General features: G+C 40.0%; 1 non-coding gene across 1 annotated transcript; it reads right to left on the reverse strand.

Annotated features, from left to right (window-relative positions):
• Positions 1-23,790: 23,790 nt before the first annotated feature.
• Positions 23,791-23,862, reverse strand: trnag-ucc. Its single transcript has one exon. It is a non-coding gene; the product is annotated as a tRNA-Gly (tRNA).
• Positions 23,863-24,103: the final 241 nt, after the last annotated feature.

The following is a 24,103-nucleotide window of genomic DNA, read 5'->3' on the forward strand; positions in this document are numbered from 1 at the left end:
GCTTTGAGAGGTGGAGAGTGCAGCCTTGGATGCTGATGCTGTCAGCGCCTGAGGTGCGGAGGCGCTGACGTGAGCCAATCAGGAGGGCTTCAGTTTTGCGCACGTTGAGCTGGAGAAAGTTATCTCTCGTCCAGGACTCGATGTCAGGACATCGGTGGTCGTGGAGTTGAGGGTAGAGGAGGAAAGGTAGAGTTGTGTGTCATCCGAATACAAGTGGAAGTTAACCCCATGTCTGCGGATGGTGTCACCAAGGGGGAGCATCTAGAGGGTGAAGAGGAGGGGACCGAGGACAGAGCCTTGAGGGACACTGCACGAGACAGTGCGGGGACTGGAGGAAAAACCATTTGTGGAGACAAAGTGAAGATGGTGGGAGAGGACAGGGCCTTGAAGGTTGAGGTGGGAGGACAAGCGGTGGAGGAGGATAGCATGGTCGACCGTATCGAATGCTGCCGATAGGTCGAGGAGGACGAGGAGGCAGAGGGAGCCCTGGTCACAGATGGTCAGGATGTCATTGGTGACCTTGACCAGGGCAGTTTCTGTGCTATGGGCAGCACGGAAACCCGACTGAAGGGGTTCGAATAGTGAATGGTTGGAGAGGAAAGAGTGCAGCTGGGAGGCGACAACTCGTTCCAGGACCTGCGGAGCGAATTCCCTTGATTTTGGATTCAAGGAAATCCAGCATCTCCTCGCAGTGAAGGTTGGAGGAGATGACCTGCGCGGGGTGGCGGGGTGATGGAGGAGTTGGGATGTGGTAGAGAACAGTAGCCTGGGGTTGTCCTTCGCCTCCAGGATTATCCTGGAGTAGAAGGACGATTTGGCCGAGGCTAGAGTGGAGACGTCTAGAAGACGTAAAAAGCGCTATATCAAATACAAGGATTACTATTATTATTATATAAATGTAAATTGAATTGTCATATTATAACATAATGTGAGCACCAATTCACATAAATCCATGGACAAGTCTTTATTCTTGTCATGCTTTGATGAAAAGCAGTTCCAGACAGAATACCTGCTTTACCTACATAATAAATGAAGCAGGGGACAGGGTGGTATGACTGTTTGTGTCCACTGCTTTCAATTTTGGGATCTGGGCTTAAATCCAGCCCTATTTGGGGTTTGTAAATGCTCTTCTCTGGAAAGCCTATGCAATACTATTTGAGTAATGGGAATCCATCTCCATATGTTCGGAATTTGAAGCACAAACCTGTTCATAATCAAAACTAATTTGCACATTGTCTAATAATAACAATTCTTGCATTTGTTATACTGCCTTTTATATCAGAAGATATATCTCAAAACACTCATAATAATAATAATCACTTCACAGGATTTACTGCAAAATATGCTGATTAGGTATTTTTTAGACATAAACCAAATACCTGTGAGAGCGTTTGTGTAGCCCTTAACTTTCCCGATACATACAAGTCCATTTCATGATCAGCAAATTTTCTGCTCATTGATTTAATATTCCTCACTTTTTTTCAACATGATTTTTATTTATATTGATGGGTATTGCTTACACTCTCAGTCTTTGCGGTCTATTTAGACTATTATATCTACATGATCCAGAAAGCTTTCAGGGTCAAAGTAAAAAGACAAATAGCAACTTGAGGTTAGCATTTAGGCTAGCGGGAGGCTCAGATTCTTGACCTGGGGGTTAATATTCTGCAATTCCCCCATTCCCACTGCAATAGTAGCACCTGGGGATGATGGTAGTGCACAGCCCTATGCTTCCTCTAAGCTGCTGGTATGAACAGGGTGTGACCAAAACAAATATATCACTGCTAACTCTTAAATTACATCAGCGGCTCCTACATAATACAAATTGGTCACTTTTAAAACCAAATCTGTGGAAAGCTCAATTCACGCATAATCCTAATACAAGAATAGCATGTCGTCCCAAATTCATTACGCGTTCATTAAAATTCAACTGTAAATTTAAAAGACATCACAATTATTCAATGTGCCTGGCAGTTTTCAAGGCTATAAGGCAAATGAATAACTCCCACACACTGAATATATGGTGAAACACTGTTCTAAAATAATCCTGCCTGCTTTACAGCAATAGAAGTCTGATGTTGCCATAATAAAGAGGCAGGAGGACAAAACTACACTGCAAGGTACACACGTCACTGAGCATTCAGAATGGAGCTTGATGTTAACAGCAACACACCACGATAACACAAACTGCCTCTTTGTGTGATTCTAATGCCATGTTTCTTTTGTACGCGGCCTGGTTTTATTATGAATCATGTCTTTAAATATGTATTGCGACATTGAATTAATAAATAAACTAGATCTTCAATGAATGCACATGTTTTCATTTGCAATACTGAATGTGTTGTAAAACTACTACACTACTATGGTAATTTATAATCTGGAAGTACGTGTGCAGTGATTTATATTATATCATCATAATATTTTACAATGTAGTGCAATATATTCCCACTGTATTGTATGCTGTAGTTCTAAACTGGAGTGTATTACAATATATCATGGTACACTACAACACAGCATAACATTGCAAAGAGAAGTGGGGAAAGATTTAAACTTGCACGGGTGCGGAGGAGGTGGAAAGTAAACCAGTGAGGCAGGAAGGATTAGACCAAAATCTAGGGAAAATTAAGAATGTATGAACAAGCAAGAATATACTGCACTGACATTACAGAATAAAAAGCATAACTATAGATAATGATGCAACATGTGAGAGAGTAGATGATTAGTATATAACAGCAAAGGGGAACAAAAGCATTATAAAAAGTTCAGGTTGCACTAAATAATGCCAAAACATGGAAAATGAGGAGTCAAGGAATTGGGGAAGGAGAGGAGAATAAATAGTGGAAATATAAAAACAAATAGTATTAATCTACACTGCAGGATATCACATTGGAGGAGTGTTCCAGTGAATGTATCACTAAAAGTAACAGAACTGTATTCAGAGGCAGTAATGAAAATTAATCAGATCTTGTTGTGAATAGCTGAATGGCTGAAAGCATAGACCACAGATCATATGGAAATGATATCGAACTATACAGGTATTTAGCTTGACCCCATCTGGAGTACTGTGTACAATTCTTGTCACCATAAGAAAGGAGCTAATAATAATAACCCTTACATTTGTTACAGGACTGTTACGTAGAGAAGACATGTTAAAGCACCTTCAAATGGAAACACTGTAAAGCGGTGACTGTAATTTGTGAGAGTACTTACCAATAATGTTCACCTGAACTATGAGGAGAAGCTGCAGAAGCTGGAATTCTCCACACAAAAGAAGAGGAGGCTCAGGGAAGATCTTGTGGAAATATTCAATTTCTTTAGGAGAATAGATAAACTGAAAACCTAGGACAAGCGACACAGACTCAAGTTCAGAAGGGGAGAAGTTGAGAAGACAATTAGCTGTGAAGTGCTTTGAGACATTTCAATAACGTGATAATTTGATCACATTATGAGCCCATAGGTTAAGTTGTTCAATGAGCATACTGGAACTGATTTTGTTGAGTGAATGCTACATCATAGAAGGAATATTAATATACCAGCTGTTTTTATTATATATTTGTTAGATGTTTTCTGAAATTGTTTGGAATCAGAACATAAGAAAATACAAAGCATGGAAAGGGCCCATCGAGCTGACGACATTTTGCCCACAAATATACAGTCAATTCACTTTACAGTAAATATATTGTAAATATACTGTGAAGCACTTTGAGGCATCTAGAAGATGTGAAAAGCGCTATATTAAATGCAAGGATTATTATTTATTATTATTACCTCTGGAAACCACACCAATGTGTACCTATCATCCATCCCATCCCAGCTCTTAAATCTCCAGATGGAAAACTCAACACAGACATTCCACAATCCTAAAAAAGCCAACCAAATCACTCATTCAATCATCTCAAAGGTTTGGATGTTTGAGACCATATTATACTGCTCCAACTGAGTGCATAGCAGTACCATTTTTCAAATACCCAAGATTGACATCCTTGCAACCCCTGAGTAAGTTGTGGCTTTGTGGTGAGGTTACTTAAATGTAGAAGTTAAAAAAATATTATTCTGAAATCTGGAGACAAAACTCAGTCTAGATCTGGAATGGCTATTGTGTAATGAATAATCTTTCCTTTTCACATGTCAATGGTGTTACATGATTTTTCATGTCCCAATCCTATTTGATCCATCATTTCCATTTTGTTTCCTCCAATGGATTTTCCTCCTGCCCTCCCATGATCATCTGGATATCTTAGGGGTCCATCCTTAGTCGCTCTTTTTCCTCACCTACTTGAACCCCCTTAGAAACATCATCTGCAAACTTGGGGTTAATTTCTGCATGTTGATAGATGACACCCAAATCTACCTCTACATCGGTCTTACATTTCATTGATGTTCTGACTGTCTGCCTGTCCGACATCAAGTCCTGGATGTACTTCAACTTCCTTTAGCTGAACATGGACAAGAAGCAAGGTCTCCTCCTTAGCTCCTATCAAGCCTCCTTGCTTTTGGCTCTGCACTTTTTCCAGACTCTTTTTCAAATTCATGAAATCAGTGCGCAACCTTGCCATTTACTTCAATGCTCAGCTCCCTTTCCTCTCTCATATCCAAAGTTGTTTTTCTTCACTTTTGCCACATTAACAATCTCCATCCTTTTCTCATGTCTGATGGAGTTGAAATTCTCATCCAAACCTTTGTCACTTCCAATCTAAACTTTTCAAATGGTCTCCTCGTCGGACTCGATTGTTCTACCATCCACAACCTCCAGCTCATTCAACAACAACAATAAAATTACATTTGTATAGCACCTTTCACATCGGGAGGATGTCCCAAGGCACTGAAGCTCAGCCGTCCACATTATTATCTGCTTGAAGCTATGCATGATCAACACCCCTGTCTTCCTCAATTTCTACTATCTCTCTATCTGCCAATGTATCAACTTCAAGATCCCCACTGTCACCTACAATACCCTCAGCCCTCACACCCTCAACCACTTTGATCTTCTTTCGCCTCACTCACATGCATCCTCTGCTCATCAAACTCAGGCTTGCTGCATTTTCCTCACCTCTTCAACCTCATGTCATTATGCTTCACCTTTGAAACTTCCTCAAACCTTCCATCTTCCTCCCCACCCTACTCCAACCCCTGTTTGTCTTCATCAGTCAAAATTACCAAGAGCATCACAGACGATTGTCTCGATTTCAATATTCCATTGCCGGACACCTTGGAGTCAACTCAGCATCAAAGAGATCCCACTCACCTACGCATACACACTGCACCCTGCCCACCCCACCCACCCCCAAGAATAGACTTTTTTACGATAGTATTTCACCTGATAGAAGTCTATACCAGTGTTGAACCTGTAGGAGGAGCTCCAAGACTCACAAGCTGCAAAAGATCCTCCAGTATTGATGGATGACTGGACCAGAGCCTATAAAACCTGAAGGCACCCACTGTGCTGCAAACCAATTATTCTGACCCATGTAACATGATTTTTCCTTTCATTAAATAGCTTTAAATATTTACTTGCCAAATCATCACCTTTTTAAAAAAATTATAACAGTTGCTTGGCTACTTTAACACCAATCATTTTTATATTAGTAAATATAACAATACTTGCAAACTCATAGAAACAAAGTAAAATCAACAGTGACATGACTACACAGACTTCCTATCTGAGAAATTTAATTATGGATCTGGTAGCACTTTACTCTGTGAACAATCACATACAGTATCAGATTTTGAAATGTAGATAAATTGTAAACACAATACAGGAAGAATTTAGACGAAGGCAAAATTCTGTGATTTTATTCCAAGGCAAAATTCATAATAAGTATCAGTTTCCTAAAGATAAACATATTTCAAAATACTTCTCTAAAAAGATTTTCAATTTACACAAATATCAATTTAGACAACACCAGACATATTAGTATATTTCTTAAGAAGGGCTCCTTGTCATTTGTTTTAACTTGTTTCTAATCTGACTGGATTTAATTGAACCCAAATGGAAGAATCCCTTTGTAAATGGATATTGTCAAGGTCACTTAGCAGCAGAAAGCATTTCAGCCCCTTGGATTCTTTTAAAATCATGCATACGAACATAAGAACATAAGAATTAGGAGCAGGAGTAGGCCATTCGGACCCTCGAGCCTGCCCCGCCATTCAATAAGATCATGGCTGACCTATTCTAACTCCACCTACCCGCCTTATCGCCATATCCCTTAATCCCTTTATCCACAAGAAATCTATCAATCTCAGTCTTAATATGTTCAAGGACTGAGCATCTCCAGCTCTTTGGAGTAGAGAATTCCAATGGGTAATTGAGTAGAAAAATGTTTCATGATAGATCCAATGTGCTAATTTTCATAATTTGTCATGGAACATCACATCTATCACCATAATATACACTACCAAATAGAGTCACTCCACTTTGCAATGCATCTTGTAAAGAATCCTCCTGATGTGAACAGCGCTATGCTAAATGAAAGGATTATTATTATGCCTTCACTCTCGAGATCCAGGACAGAGATTCTCACATGTCTTTCAAATCTGCCTTTGCTGGAATTATCGGGACTGAGCAAAATGGGAATTCTTTGGGTGGTGAGTTGGAACCTATCAGTAATCCTGCATCCTAACTATCAAGATGTTGATTCACACAGGTGAGAAATCCTAGCGACTGCCATGAGATCTCTAGAGTCAATGATTCAGACACTTCTCCAGAAGCACTTCCAATGTATTCATTGGTAACACACATCAGTAGTTGGTCTGCCACAAGTAAAGTTCCAATGGATATTGGGAGAGCATTGAAGGTATCATGCATCAATCTAGTGACACAGTAGTATAGGAATTGCAGCTTGATTCTCTCATGCTACTGTTGAATTGTTGATATCTTTCCCATTATTGTGGGGCAAAATAATCAGAAGAAACTATTTCTTCCCACTTGGCTGCTGTTAACCCTGCAAGCCTAGCCCTAATGGATAGAGCAAACAAACAACATACAAAAATTACATTTGTATAGCGCCTTTCACGTCTGGAGCACATTTGCCATACGGTGCTCACTTTATTACATTTTATCTGGTTCAACTCTAGCCCTACACCAACGCACACTACAGTCCTCCGAGTCTTGGTTCTTGCCATTCTGCACCTAATACTTTCTGGAAATACGTAAACAAGGTGTGTCCTCCAGATGTGCATTTAATTCTAAGCACATGGACATTTCCGTATATGGATGGAATACATAGTTATAATTCTGTGTCTGGTTTGAATATTGTTCAACATGGTGATGGGTTTCCACATGTGTAAGACATCCGTCCAACCAAAACAAGCCTGGGGATAATAATAATAATCCTACCATTTGATATAGCACCTAATCACGTCTTCAAAATGTCTGAAAGCGCTACACAGAACACACTGTAAAGTGAATTGACTGTATATTTTGTGGGCGAAGATATGAGTGGCCTAAGGGCACAAGGAGGGAAATCTATATTGTTGCAGACAGAATAAAATGAAATACCAGGAAGTTAACAATTCTTTTATTAAACAGCCAGTTGGTGAAAACGTAACTTAAAAACTTCTCAAACTACATAAAACCACATAAAGCCAAGCATCATAACTTTCAGATATATTTAATTCCCATTATAATATTCTAATAAAAATAAATAAAATATGGATAAACGAGTTAGAAATCTGAAGTAGCTAAATTCGTAGTTAATTGTGATAGAACGAGTATATTGATCTACAATTGATATATGTAAATGATGACCCAGTTACAACACATTTTGTCCAATTAAGGATGGGGAGATGCCAACCACTCATAAAGCACTCTAGCCATTGCCAAGACATATTTGAAATGCTTTGTTCTTGCCTAACATTGACAATCTTATCACTTTGCAGGGGGGGATATAAAAGACTACAGGCAAAGAGCAGGGAACTAGGATTATGATGGATGGCATCTTGGAAAGGGAAATGCCAACATGAAAAAATGGACCAAATGGCTTCCTACTGTGTTGAACATTTCTGTGATTCAATGGTTCTTTTCTTATTTTAATATTTCCAGTTCTGTCCTCTGCATTCTCTGAAATCTCTTATTCTGGGCTAGCATTGCTTCGTATGCGTCTTCTGCTTTAAACCCAGCATTTCCGATTGTAATTCAAAACATGTCATGATTCCCATTAACAGCATTTACATTCAATATTCCCTCATCCAGCTATAATCATCACACCGTAAGAATAAAGCCATTTTCCAGCCGTTATGTTAAACATGAATATCGATAACAACATCAACAACAACTTGCATTTACATAGTGCCCTTCACTCTCGACAGTGTCTCAGACACTTAACAGTTTCTGATTGTGATTTGAATGGAAGTGCACCTGTTATATTCCAGCTGATCTTTTTCTCTCTGAGCATAGCAACCACTCGTTGTTCATCCGTTTCAGCAGGTATGTGTTTGCTTCTGCTCATTATCTTCCCTGCCCTCTGTAATGAAAAGAAGCAGTTCTCGTGAGAGCCAAATCATTGGAGTAGGACAGGGGTGGCAGAAAGGAATTGATACTGTACTACATTTTTTCCCAGTCACATTTGCTAAGCCTCTGTTCCTTTTTTATAATAATAATAATGATCCTTGCATTTGATGTAGCACCTTATTACATCGTCAAGATATCTCAAAGTACTTCACAGGATATACTGAAGTAGATTGATTGAATTTGGTGAGCAAAACCCGCAGCCAGTTTGTGCACACACCATTTGTGGGACATTGTGCTATGGTATCTTTAATATCTACCTGAACAGGCAGATGGGAGCCATTTTTAATGTCTCATCCAAAGGACGGCACCTCCGACAATGCAACAAACTACTAGGACCTCACTGGAGCGTCAGCTTATTGTGATCCAAGTCCTCTTTTGGGGCTTGAATCCACAACCTTCTAACTCAAAGTTACAGTGCTATCTCTGAGCTAGGCTGACATTTACCTTTCCTACTTCTAAAACCCATTGCGTTTGAGACATCTTAATGACACCTTATCAAGTTACTGAAATGGCTCAAAGTGCTTCACAAGTTTTATTGTAAATTGTAGTAACTGTGAATTTGTAGGTAAACGCAGGAGCCAATTTGCATACAGCATTGTTTCACTAGCAGCCATGAAGTAAAAGATCAATTTTATCTCAGGGATTTTTGGCCAGGACACAGGGAGAAACTCCCGTCTCATTTTGAATGGTTCTATGAAATCTTTAATGTCCATCTGAGGAGATAGACAGGAACTCGGTTTTACATCTCATCTGAAGGATGGCACCTCCGACAATGTAGCATTCCCCCAGCACTGTATTGCAGTGTCAGCATAGACTGTGAAGTCAAAGTCTCCCACATGAAGTTTGAATCCATATTCTTCTCACTCAGAGGCAAGTGCGCTGCTAACTGAGCCAGGTTGACACATTTACTTACATCTTTTGCAACTTGTTGACCCTCAGTCAATCTTTCCCACGCACACATCCTTTTGCATATTATTGCCCTGCCGGTTATTCCTGAATTCACTGTCTGAAATCACTTCACAGGTAATTTCTGGCAAGTACAGTGATTGTATATTTGTGGGCAAACAAAGCAACAATGTTTGCATACAGCAAGCTTCAACAAACAGTCATGAAATTAATTATTAATTTATTTGCAGGATTTGTTGGCCAGGACACTGTGTAGAAATTATCTTTTCTTTTTCAATAGTATCATGGGATCTTTTTCTGCTTCTTGTCTCATCCAAACAGCATTACCTCTGACAATGCAACTGCACAGTCCCCTAGCATTGTGCTGGAATGTAAGGCGAGAGGATGAACATACTCAGAAGTGAATCAGGCACAACACTGTCACTTGTTTTGCAATTGTGCCAGTTCCAGAATATTGCAACATCCACAAGTATGTGACCTTTACTCGTTTTGGGGTGATTTCCACAGTTGACGCAGTTAGCGGCTGCCAGAGCTGAATAATCATTCTGTCGTTCTTTAAAGCTTTAAGTGGCCTTCACTAGCTTTGAACAGGAACAATCAAGTTGCTTCCCCAATCCAGCTGCTGTTCCCATTCAAATTAAAGTGTCACTCACTGTTAAGACCTTGGATCAGTATTGTGATACGGTCTAGCACTGTTTTTTTATTTTAAAAGCACTGAGGCCAAGTTGTCACTTCTACAGATTATGATGATGGATCATAGAATACTTACAACATAAAGAAGGCTATTCAGCTCATTATGTCTGTGCTGGTGTGTGCTACTCTAATCCCATCCCTCCTCTCTTTCCCCATACTCTTTAATATTAATTTTCTTATTTTTGTATGGAACACATGTGAAATGCTGCTATTGATTCCTATTAAATAATTATTCATGGTAAAATATTTCACATTCTAACAAAGAGGGTAATTATCGACCGCACTTATGGCCACCTCTCCCTTCCCCCCGGCTCAGAGTCAGGCTCCTCCACTGTTAAGCGCTCAGAGACTTTATCCTGAGTGGAGGGCTCTGTATAATTATGAGTTGTTGTTGTTGTTGTGGATCAGGTTGCTAGGAAGGGTGGTTGAGCCCAGGATCTTGGACTCAATTTTAAACAAAAGCTTGATGCTGTGTGGGGTGTTGGGAATTCTGGAAGCATGAAATTGGAAGGACCAAAGGGCCTTCAATCAAACATCTCGTGATCTTGCTGAGAGTTGCTGCTTACACATGGCAATATTCCTCTGTATGGAATCTTGGTTACCTATTTCCACAGAGAATTAGGTCCGGGTTGGCAAGATCCAAGATTTGGGGGCTCAGAGTATAAATTGGGATACTGAAGAGTTTGAACCAGCTAAAAAAAAACTTAACATTGAGAGAGCAGTCTGACAAGATGCTTGTCTTGCTGGGCCTATCTATTAGTGCTTTGGTTTCCAGGCTTAACAGAAGCCGAATGGGAAGAATCCCTGCTGCTTCTCCGCCCCTCTAAGTTCTGCTGACAAACCAAGTTGACTGGAGACCCTACGTTCCTCCTTCCTTAGGAGGATATTCTCAAAATTGGATTCAGTACACCAAATGAGACCTAACAGTGTCTGATACAACTTCAGCATTAACTCTTTGTGCCTATTAATTGGTCCAATACATAAAATCTAGAAATCCATATTTTATGGTCTTCTCTGCACACGCTCCCAATTTTAAAGTCCTGCTTATCTGCACTTTATCTTTATAATCCCTAGTGACCTTTTGAATTCTGAATAATTTAATTGAATAAACATGTTTTGATACTTTCTTGCAGTCCTACATTAATAGCTTCGATGTGTTAACCTGTCACTGAGGCATTTATTTTGCTTACTAAAAGGGCTGGTGGGGTGGTTATTTTAATAAATAATGATGATGCCTTGCATTTGATATAACGCCTTATCCCATCTTCGAGACCTCCTAAAGCACTTCACAGAATATACAGTAAAGTGAATTTACTCTCTATTTTGTGGGCGAAACACTAATATTTAATATATATATTTATATTAAGTAAATTGATATAATTTATCTGCTCATTGTACATGTGATATGATTGATTCATTTAAGTGCCATGAAGTCAGTTGTTTAAATTGTCAGTTGCCACACCTCTTCAAAAACCTGTCATTTTGTTTAACAGAGACCCTTTTCCAAGAGGTCTGATTGACTGTGAGCTACTTTCTGCACAACAAAACAGTATATCGTCCCGATGATGGAATATTATAAAGGATTCATGCATGTGAAAGAGCCATAAATCAAACGTGACTTTCGTGCAGACTGTCACTGTGCAAGATTCTGTTTAACCTATCTTTTTGACATTATCTGCAATGCAGGACCTTGAGTAATAAACACTGCAATTTAATGTTGCTCATATATTCATTGCAGTTATTTCTCTTTTTCGTAGGCTCCCAAACCAATGTTACCTCCTGTGTAATAAATGTAGCTTGTTACTGGGCAGGTGTTTCCTACAGTAATTGTAGTCGCAAGCAGCAAGTGAAAAGTATTTGGATGTTTACTTTAGTAAACATAGGATTTCATTTTATACCTTTGTTTTAGTATTTTGTTTGTAATAACAGATTTCTTAACGAATATCTGTAAATATGTCCCTTCATTAGACTTTTCATAAAGTGACCCCCATAATACATAATTCCGTCTTCTAGATCAGCTACCACCAGCCTGATGTAAAAAAAATAGAGGAAACTGGCTATCTAGTCAGTTTCCTGACCTTGGGAGTGCTGGTTTGAATTTCTAAAAGGAGTATATACATTGGGATTGCCTGAACTCCTCATTTGGAGTCAGAGTTAGAACTCCGAATAATGGAGTTTCAGGGATTATATGTTCCTGGCTTTAACCAGAAAACTGATCATGTAAAGTCAGTGACCTTTTTTTAACTGGCAATTGATCACTGGATCAGGAGAATCTGACTCCAGGTAATAATGATAACAGGAGGCCATTCCAATGCTCTTCACAGAATATACTGTAAAGTGCAGTAACTGTGTGTTTTATTGAGCAATGTGGAGTCCTGTAGCTCAGTAGTTAGAGCACTCGCCTCGCAAGCGAGAGACCTGGGCTCGATTCCCAGCTCGGCAAAATGTTGAGCAAGTTTCTTTACTCCACACGCAATTTGTACCTAGCAGTAAGTAGGAACCCAGTTGTGAGTTGATTTGCAGACTGCTTTTCCAGGGGTAATAATTCCTTAAAAACATAATAAATTGGTCACTTCATTCCACGACTGTTTGTGGGACACTGCTGTGCACAATTGGCTGCCGCGTTTTGCCCACAAAATATAGTCAATTTCCTTTACAGTATATTCTGTGAAGAACTTCGGGATGCGTCAAAGACGTGATAAAGCGTTATATCAAATGCAAGGATTATTATTATATGTGGTTTGTAAAGGTCTGTAATTAATATTAATTCAGGTTGCTTCCTTTGCTAATTAAGACAAGGAATGCCTCAAGGAATATCGTAAACTTGTCCATTGATTCATTTCTATTTTTGTGCCAAGAACCGTTCACTTCACTTTATCGATAATTCAGTCAAAAGCTTTTACAAGTATTTGATTTCATCAATTTGGAGCCAAATAGTATAATTTCAATATTCCCTCATTCTTTCTTGACTGACTTATAAATAGAATTATTTGTCCAATTTTATTAAGTTGATTGAACTGATCCAGCCTCTCTCCTTTCTTGCTTAGATCGGGTGAAATATAACACTGAGTTCACCACGTTTATCACTGCACCAAATGTAGTGTAGTAAATATATCTGGATACAAGGCACAGGGGCCATGCAGCCAAATTACATTAATCTGCTCACATTCATAATGATAGCTAACAGGTTAGCAGCTTTAACAACATTTCTAATTTTAAATATTAATTTTCTTTTACATGTTGGATTCTAGCAGTAAGAGTATTAATAATAATAATCCTCACTTTTGATATAGTGCCTCGTCAAGTCGTTGAGACGTCTCAAAGCACTTCACAGGATACACAGTGAAGTGAATTCACTGTGAATTTATGTAGGTGAAATGCGACAGCCAGTTTTGCATACTAATGTCCCACACACAGTCATGGGTTGGGGGGATTTGTTAGCCACAACACTGGGAGAAACTCCATTCTGTTTTCGAAAAGGGCCATGGGATCTTTAACGTTCACCTGAACTGATAGATGGTGTCTTGGTTTAACATCTTATCCGAAGGACAGCACCTCTGACAATGCAACGCTCCCCCAGCACTGCATTAGATGTCAGCTTAGATAATGTGATTCCACATCCTGACATGGGGTTTGAATCCAGAACTTTCTGACTCAGAGGAGAGATTGCTATTCTTGCGCCAGGCAGACACACGTTTGGGACTTTGAACTCCTGGTCTAGGTTGACACTACAATACTGTGCTGCAGGAGTGCTTAATTATCTGAAATCCTGTTGTTTGGATGAGACATTGTGCTGAGTTTCTGCTTAAAGTGATTGAACCTGAAGGTGGAGCTCTAACACTCACTGTATCGGGAGAAGAATGATTTGGACTGGGCTCGGTTTTGTACCTTCAGTTGCCCATTAGAAACACTGGCTATTTTTTACGCAACATTATTTTTGGCTATCTGGAGGGCTTTTAGATATTGATTTAACCACTGTTATTTCTAGTCTGACTTATTTAGGTCCCCATCTTATTCCAGTGTCATTAAAAAATGATATTGGCAATCATAAGTAATGATCCATTGAAACAATATCACTGAAATAAAATACTCTGAAGACCGGATGTCTTTATTTCTCCATCATGCACATTAGTAATGAACAACAAAAAATACACTATTTCACTGAATTCAATTAAATGCTATCAGTGCAACAGAAAACGAAATTGCAATGTCACTGCAGGACAAAGCTGAGATTTCAACTGATTACTAAAGCACCACTGGTCTCATTGCAAATTCCCTGCAAGATTTCAGGCTGTTCTTCTCAAACGCACAAGAAGGAAGATTAATGCAGCAAGAAATAAGTATCATTTTTTTGATAAGGTTTCCGCAGAAGTGAAATTCCCCACCAGGCTATAAGTGGCCTATTTACAACACTGCAACGCTAAATGCACAGCTGGACTGCACGGCTCTGTGTTCTGTGATTATGCTATTGAGAAAAGTACTATGTTTGTGAATCCCCCGTAGTTTAATTTAATAACAAATGAGATGTGAAGATGTGTATAGTGTATCTTTTGATTTTTACCACAATGGATTGCATTTTATTACCTGACTAAGGCTTGTGGCAAAGCATGTCCTGCATTCATAAGATCTTTTATAAGCAGTCACTTTTAAATCACTAAATCTTAAGTATTTCACAGTAGTCTAACAGATTTAGGGACAATACATTCTGGCATTAGATAATACCACCTAATAGATTTTTATATCAGCAGCTTATTGAATATTGCCCTTTCAGATGCATTACTTTCTATATTGAAATACAGCAGTTTGCAGACTAATATGCCTGGCATAAATGATCCTTACTGGCTTTGGACTTTGTAGAAATTTTATTTAGGCTCTCAGTATCAAGCATTTTGACTGTAATTTGCCCTAACTACCATGACGGTTACAGAGAAGAAGATAAACAACACAACCTCACTAGTCACTTTCCATTCGCCCTTTGACTCTGAAAAGGCAAGCCTGCTCCTGAATGGAGAACCACATTAAAGATAGGTGTGCTTTCCCACTGCTGCTATTAAAATATCCCAGGTCACATGGAGAGTAAACCAGCATTTCACTGCTGTGTTATAATTACACAATATGCTTGTATTAGACGACACGACCGCTTATTTTGCAGTACATATATTAGGATAAATCTGTGCTATTCTTTAAAGCAGTGGTGGCCAACCTGAGGCCCACAGGAACTTCCCCACCTCCCTCAAACAAGGGAGAGTGAGATTGATTTTGATAGCTCTTTTCAAAGAGCCGGCACAGACACAATGGGCCAAATGGCCTCCTTCTGTGCTGTGTAATTCTATGATTCTATGAAGTCTAGAAAAGCCCGCGTTTGACCAGTGATGTGTTTTTATTTTATGGCATGAGTCAAGAAATATTCAATCAAGAAAATGTATTTTGTTGGCCAACCATAAAGGTCAACCATCAGAAGGTGCCTCTCAGTTGTACCCCTGAGAAAAACAATATTGTTTCTGTTGTAAATGAGAACCCCAATGGGCTCTAGATCATTTTTGGTTGTTCAATATTGATCTCTCAAGGTTGATCTGGTCAGGAGGCTGAATCCATCCTCTCATAGGACAAACAATTAATGGTTAGTGATCAGGCATACTGGTCCCCAAGCCTATGGCTGGCCGTGAGATATTTTTGAAGCAGATGAGATAACACATTTGATTATACATTGAATCTGTTAAGAAAGATCACGTTTTGCACCTTTTAGGGAACTGACAAGTGACTCTGGTATCAGAACCCTGGCTCTTTTTCATGCAACATTATTTTTGGTTATATAGGAAGGACTTTTTCATATGGAAGTAACCACTGTTATTCTAAATACAACTGTTTCACACTCATTTTGCTAAAAGTAGTGATCTTTTCATTTTGAGTTTACAAACTATGTATGATAGACCTCTGCATGCCATTGCTCTTTGACCGTGTCATCAGCTCCCCTCTCGACTCTCTATCCACTCCTCACTCCCTCCCTTCCCTCCCCTCCCCTCACCCTGACCATTTCCCCGTTGCTCGGGTCCTGACCCAACTGTATAGCGCCTTGGGACGTCCTCCCAACGTGAAAGGCGCTCTAGAAATGGAATCTTGTTGTTGTTGTTGTTGCTCTTTCACAAGTGCAACATGCCCATACCTGTAAAATACTGCAAGCACAAGGAATAATTTTGTAACTGGCAGAACTGTAGACGTTCACGGCACAGAAGAAGATCATTCAGCCCATTGTATTTGTGTCGACACCAGGACCACTGCTGTCCTGATGGATTATCTGTCAGCCATTAAGTCCAGGACGAGAGCTAATTTTTCCCAGTTGAACGCAAGACCTAGGCCCTCCTGCTTGGTTCCTGTCAACGCCTATTCATCTCAGGTGCTGACAGCATCACTATTCATGATCGTCGATGACCAAAGGCATGGTCAAAGTGGAACATTTTGAGGCTGAAGGAGGCCATCTCACTGAGCCAGTATAGAAAATTGGTGTTCTTCGACCCTCAATTGTCTTTAAACCCCACATCCATGCAATGATCTATTCTGTTTTTCCCTACCTCTGCAATATTGGCCACCTCCGGTATTACTTTTCCCTCAGGCTGCCAAGACCTTTATCCATGCTATTATTACATCCAGGCTTGACTATGCCAACTCCCTGCTCGCCACACTTCCCAACTCTTCCCTCCAGAAGTTGCAGATTATTCTGAATGCTGCAGCTCGCATCTTCTCACTCACTAAGCTTTGTGAACCAATCACCAAGCTTCACTTACTCCCCATCTCCAAGCGGATCAAGTTCAGATATTCGTCCTCATTTTTAAAGCCCTCCACAGTCTTGCTCCGTTCTACCTGGCCCTTTTGGTGACATGTTTCCGTGTATATGCTCCCTCTTGGTGACATCATCCGGAGACATGGGGTCAAATTCCAATATACGGGGATGACATCCAACTCTGTCTCTCTGCCTCCACCTTTGACCACCGATGTCCTGACAGACTGCCTGTCAGACATTGAGTCCTGGATGAGAGCCAACTTTCTACAGTTGAACATCAGGAAAACCGAGGCTCTCCTGATTTGGGTGGGCCAGCACCTCCACACCTCAGGTACTGGTAGAATTAGCATCCAAGCCAGTCCAGAACCTTGGCATTTTGTTCGACCTTCAACTGTCCTTTCTCCCCCACATACATGACATCACCCACTCTGCCTTCCCCACCTCTGCAACATTGCCCAACTCCACCACTGTCTCACCCTTCAGGCCACCAACACCGTCATATATGCCTTCCTTACATCCAGGCTCAACTATGCCAATACCCTGCTTGTCGGCTTTTCCAAGTCTTCCTTCCACAAGCTTCGGATCATCCAGTACTCTGCAGCTTGTGTCCTCTCCCGCACCAGGCTCCATGACCCCATCACATCCACCCTTGTCTGGCTCCACTGGCTCCTCATCCCTCAGAGGATCGAGTTCAATATTCTCGTCCTCATCTTCAAAGTCCTCCATGTCCGTGCCCCCTCCTACCTTTCCGATCTGCTAACCCCTTATTAAGCTGTCCAATCCCTCTGCTCTGCAGGCTCCGGCCTGCTCCATGTTCCCCACCCAGACCGCCCCAACATCGGCGTTTGGGCGTTCAGCCTCTTTGCCCCCACCCTCTTGAACTCCATTCCCTTTGCCTCACTCCCTTGCTTCCTTCAAGGCACACCTCAAGACCCTCCACTTCAACCATGCCTTCAGCCACCTCCTACCCTCTTTGCCCTCCTCCCTCGCTGATCCCAATCCTCTCAGCCCCCACCCCACTCGGGTATCCAAATCCCTGACTGTTCAGCGCCTTGAGAAGTTCTCCCAATGTGAAGGATGCTTTACAAATGTAATTTTGTATTGTGATCTACTAAAATGTTACCAACCTGTCTGCTCAGCAGGAACTGGCTTGTTCCATGTTCCCTGACCTGCCTGCTCCACCATTGATGGTTGTGTTTTCAGCCTTTCTGCCCCCATCTTCTGGAACTTCATCCCAGAGCCCCTCCGCCTCACCCACTCCCTTGCCTCCTTCAAGACCTTTCACTGAACCTTTCTCTTTGACCGAGCCTTCGGTTGTCCTCCCATTTTCACACCCTGCCCTCCACCTTGTTTGACTCCAAACTCCAGCTCGTGTGTAAACCCTTCATAGTCCAGGGTCTTAGGACATCCGCCTGACATTGAAAGGTGCTACATAAATGTAATTTGTTGTTGTGGTTCTTTGAAAGAGCAATCCATTCAGTCCCATTGACCTGCCTTTTCCTCAAACCCCTGCAAACGTTTTCAGTTTAGATATTTATGTCATTCCCTCTTAAAAGCTAATATGGATCCTACCTCAACCATTACACCCGACAGCATACTCTATATCCAACTAACTCTCTAATTCTGATAAGTCTGTTTTCTCTATGTATAAGTACTCTATGGTGGTTATTTTCAGAGATAACAACTTTGACATTTGGATTAGTGTGATTTAGATTCATGTAATGAAACCTAAATTTTAAGGCTGGTTTAGCCAATGTGGGAACAGGTGGCTTACCTACAATACAGAAAAATGATCCTGTGAATCAAGTGTGAATCTACTCTATTTGTTCCATCTGATTTTACGTTGGTCAGATGCAAAATCCAAACTATAGTGGTATCTCATTGATTATCAAGCCTTTTTGATTATCTCATTCATCTATGCAAACTCACAGTTAGTGCTGTTCCTGGTGATTTGTGGTTGTTATCCAGCTGCAAATTTGGCCCAATTAATGCTGGCATTATACAGTACTAAATATTGTTGCCAATACTGCACTAACTTGCAATGTGTCAGTGCCAAATACAATAAGCATTCCATTTATATAGGCCCATTCACATATGGTAACATCTTTGCTTTACAAATACGCGGTCAAAAGTTGAGCAAGTGAGAGGTGAGAGAGGAGGGAGGCGGTAACCAGTGCGGATAAAGAGGTAGGTCTTAAAACAGGACTCAAAGATAGAGAACGAGTGAGATAGATGTGTAGTGAGAGGAGTTTCAAGAGTTAGAGGAGTAGAATCAGAAGACTTGGCCACTGATGGTGGTGCGAATTGTCTGGCAACACCAATTTGCTGAGCAAAGGGGCAATAAAACTGGTCTTACTCAAAAGCCAATGGATGTGAACCCCCCTCCAGAGGTTGTCTTGATTTGCCCCATCTTCAGTGTAACTGCAGCCATTGCAAACCTCACACATTACTTTAAAATAAAACAGGCAATTTCCTGCACGACTGTTCTATTTTTTACTGATTGAAAAAAGCTAACTGTTCCATCAGCTCCTTTCAATCAGTAGAGAGCTCGCTGGCACTACAGGAGTTCAGTGAAATCTCCATGCATGCATTTGAGCATGTATGCACAGAATGCTCTCACTCTCTCCATCAATTGTGTGAGCAAACAGTATAACTGTCTGCTCCCCGCACACATCACTGCACAAATGGTACCAATTTTGACAGAATGAATGTTGATGTTGGCGAGTGGAGGGGGGAGTGGGTGGGGGGGAAGGAGAAGGAGGAGGATTTGAATTGGAAGTCTAAATGACTCTGAAGGCTCATCTACAATTCTCCCTGGCAGGTTTGGAAATCTGTCGGAAAATGCAGTAAGCGTCTCGGAGGTATGTTGCACTGTGACAGAATTATTATTTTTATTTTTATTGGATTATAATTATCACTTCTGAAAAAGTTTAACAAAATCCAATAATATGTAACAAAACAGGAGGCCTGAAGTAACAACTTGCCTTAGCCTTATAAAACTATTTGCCTTAAAAAAGTGTTGAATTGCATAACATTATTAAATTCAGTCTTGTTTGAAACCTCTTTATTTTTAAGATCCTCAGAAGAAAAGGTTCCAAATTAAGGCTGATTTGAAGAATTTTTCAGGATTGTAAGCCATCGTAATTTTTAAGATGAAATTATGGTTTAATAGGCTGGGACCAGGAGGATTTAAAGAAAGAGAATGCTTGGATGTGCTTTGGAGATCTCACCAATGCATTTGTATTCATAGAATGTATTTAATTTAAACGAGATGGTGATGCAATGGGTTGGAACATTGTCCTTTCACCTCCACCTCAAATTCAGCCAACATTGATGGGATGAAAGTATCCTTTGCTCATGGTTGTAAGTGTCCCAGGTGACATTAGTGTGGGCAAACTCAATTCGGTTCCTAGTGGGTACAGGTCTACTGCACAAAATTGCCTATAATTCACCACTAATTGGCACTAAATTGGCAATCTTTCAGAGAGACAGCAAGAATGGCTGTTGTGGTAAATGGTAATGATGCAGAGGCTGACTGCCGGTTCATTTTAGATGGAATTTTACACTGAGTTTAACTCATTCTGTTCCTGATCTGAGAGAGTTTGGACATTACTCTGGTTTTGAAGCCAAAGAAAATGTTCCTTTTACAATACAATCCAATTTACATAGCACCTTTCATGCTAGGAAGACATCTCACAGCGCTTGACAATGCTGGCTGGTCACCCAATCTGGGGGTGAGAGTAACACTGCATTGAAGTGTCAGCCGAGACAATGTGAGTTCAGAGTCCACACGTTGGGCTTGAACCGACAACCTTCTGACTGAGAGGCTACTGACTGAGTGAAGCTGTTGCACAGTTCCTGAAGGTCATTTTCAGTAAGAGTTACTATGTACAAATTGGAATCACTAACTGCAAATCCAGGAAGCAAACAATACCATTCTCAATCACATTATCTTTCCTTATAAGCATCACAGTATGATAACCCAGGTCTAACAATTAATCCTCATGAGCAGAAATATGGTACTAGATTAAGCAGTCTCCTGCTAGGCACCATTTTCACTTTTGGAACGTTGACAATATTACAGTAGAATACAGATTTGCAAGCTGAAACCAATTACAATACTTTTTTTTCAGAATAGAAAAGCTAATACTGTGAAATACTATTCACAGGTAAGTAAAGATAGATAGAAGTCCTTGTAATTCTTACAGTCCTTGCAGATTCTGTAAATAAAATGACTATTCTTTTATTAATAATAGTAATACTTGCATTTGATACAGTACCTTATCATGTCATTGAGACATCTCAAAGCGCTTCACAAGGTTATATTGTAAAGTGGATTATTGTATTTTTGTGGGTGAAACATGGCAGTTGCACACAGCAGTGTCCCACGAACAGCTATGAAGTGAGTGATCAATTTTATTTGGTGGATTGTTGGCCAGGACACCGGGAGAAACTCACTTCTCTTTTCAAATAGTGCATTGTGTTTTTTAACACCCACCTGAACAGACAGAGGGACCCTAAGATTGACATCTCATCCAAAGTACAGCACCTCTGACAATGTAATACATCCCCAGCACTGCATTGGAATAGCAGCGTAGACTATGTGATTCCAAGTCCTGACGTGGGGCTTGAACCCACAACTGTCTGACTCAGAGGTGAGAGTGCTACTCTTGCCTCTGAGCCAGACTGGCACATGGTAATAATTAATAATAATCTTTTCATTTGTTATAGTGGCTGTCACATCAAAAGGACATCCCAAAGCACTTCAAAGGATATACTGTAAAATAAAGTGATTGTGTGTTTGTGGACAAATATCCACAAGGCAGGTTCAATTAGTTCATTAGTTCAATTCACTTTGGTGCTCTTGTGGCTGCTTGGTTTCTATTTCCCAATGTTGCTATTTCTCAACAAATACTTGGCTATGCTAATGTACAAATTACTTTAGAGTCATCGTTAATGTAAGGTGACTGCCTTTGGAGGCGAAGATAAACATACGCTGAACACATTTCACCCAAACAATAGTTGCATAAGCGTAGGAACATTTCTCATGGACATGACATTGAACATCTTAAGTTCATCAGACATTTATTGAGATAGATAAATAGATAGTAAACAGTTTACTGAAATTGTACCAGTTGTGTAATCTCAAGCCATGACATTATAATCAAAGTATTTTTAAAAATAGACACAAAAATCTTCATTTATAATATTCATGAACCATCCTTATTGTGTGTAAAGAAACATTTGCTCAGATGATTTGCCAGAAATAAGAGGAGTTTAATCAATAAGAAGCAGTTTGTGTACTCATCAAATACCAGCAGAGCTTTGCCATCTTATAAACCAACATGGTTGCTTAATAGACCCATAACAGGGTCAAAACAGATATATTAACAAAGCAGATCCGAGTTGTTAACAGTCACTTCACATTTGTGAATATAGGGTTATGACACTGGCAAAATCCCAAATTGCAAACCCCAGTGAAAAAAGACTGACAACTCTAATTTCCGGTTATGAGTTTGCACTTGTTATCTGTAAATATTGCATTTCATATCCAAGGATCAGTTAATAGTTGTGAAGTGAAATTCGGCAGGGATTACATAGAGAAATTTCAAGGGATATGCCATGCATTTTGACCTGCATTATACTGTTTTAGCTGCTGCATTGCAAACATACCTTGTAATATGCTGAACTTGTGCATGTAACATGTATTGTTTTGTGTTACAATGCAAGTCGCAAGCGTGAGGACCTGGGTTTGATTCCCGACAGGGCGAAACGTTGAACAAGTTTCCTTACTCCACATGCCTGTTTATCTAGCAGTAAGTAGGAAGTCAGTTGTTGGTCAATTGGCAGATTGCTTTTCTAGAGGTAACAATTTCTTCAAAAAATAAATAATATAAAATTTGGTCACTTAATCGGTCACATGATTATTTGTGGGACACTGTGGTGCGCAATTGGCTGCTACATTTCATCCACAAAACATACAAAATAAAACAAAAAATTCACTTTACAATATATTCTGTGAAGCACTTTGAGACGTCTCGAAAATGTGAAAAGGTGCTATATCAAATGCAAGGAATATTATTGAGCTGAAGACCGATGTGCATGTGAAATGCAACAGAGCACAGTTCAATGAAATCACTGACAGATAACAGCAACTACAGGATAAAGCATCAACTTATACTATTATTGTCAATGAACTGTGACTATTTCAAACTGCATGTGCAGAATTAGAATATATGAGTACAGCAGCAATAACTTCAGCATTTATTTCATAAACGTATGAAGTCAAAAGCAGGTAATATACTATCAAGTTATATGCACAGTTATTGTAAGACTATATATAATAGAATGATGTACATGTTCAGTTGTGCGACAGAAGTCATATATAACTGTCATATGTTGCTAAGTATACCAGACAGAAAAGTAGGGTCATGTATCTGTATAAATAAATTAATTTTATGAAAAATAAATTGTCATACATGCACTTCTCATAGTTGCACATAGTTAGCAATTCTGGAGAGCAAGTGAATTACTGAACTGGCCAATCACATGCCGTTTGAAACATAAATTGACTTTGAAATTTTGTTTGATATTCCACCTATTGTTCATTTACTGAGTAGTTCTATTTGGCACACTTGTTACTGTCCCCACTGAAATATTTTATAGCAGCTATTAAGAAAATAACTGCTATTATAATAATAATTATAATCCTCTTCTAGATGTCTCAAAACGCTTCACAGAAGACTGTAAAGTGAATTGAATGTATATTTGTGGGCGAATTGCGAAGGCCAACTACGCACAGCAGTGTCCCACAAACAGTCGTGGATTGAAATGACCAATTTATTATTGTTTTTTTTGAGGGATTATTATCCGGTGTGTGGAGTAGGGAAACTTGCCCAAGGTTTCACCCTGCTGGGAATCGAACCCAGGTCTCTCGCTTGGAAAGCGCGTGCTCTAACCACTGAGCTACAGGACTTCACATTGTTGGAACCATTCTTACTGCATTGTTTTATTATGTTATTATTTTATATGAGCATATGTAGTTCATTTACTCTACTTTGCCTCCATCCTCGATTCCAGGACCACTGCTGTCCTCACAGTTTGCCTGTCGGACATCAAGTCCTGGATGAGAGCTAACTTCCTGCAGTTGAATGTCAACAAAACCGAGGCTCTCCTGCTTGGCTCCAGTCAGCGCCTCCACACCTTGGGCCCTGACA

The sequence above is a fragment of the Callorhinchus milii genome, unplaced genomic scaffold, assembly GCF_018977255.1.
Source record: "Callorhinchus milii isolate IMCB2004 unplaced genomic scaffold, IMCB_Cmil_1.0 Scaffold1, whole genome shotgun sequence".
Lineage (NCBI taxonomy): Eukaryota > Metazoa > Chordata > Chondrichthyes > Chimaeriformes > Callorhinchidae > Callorhinchus > Callorhinchus milii.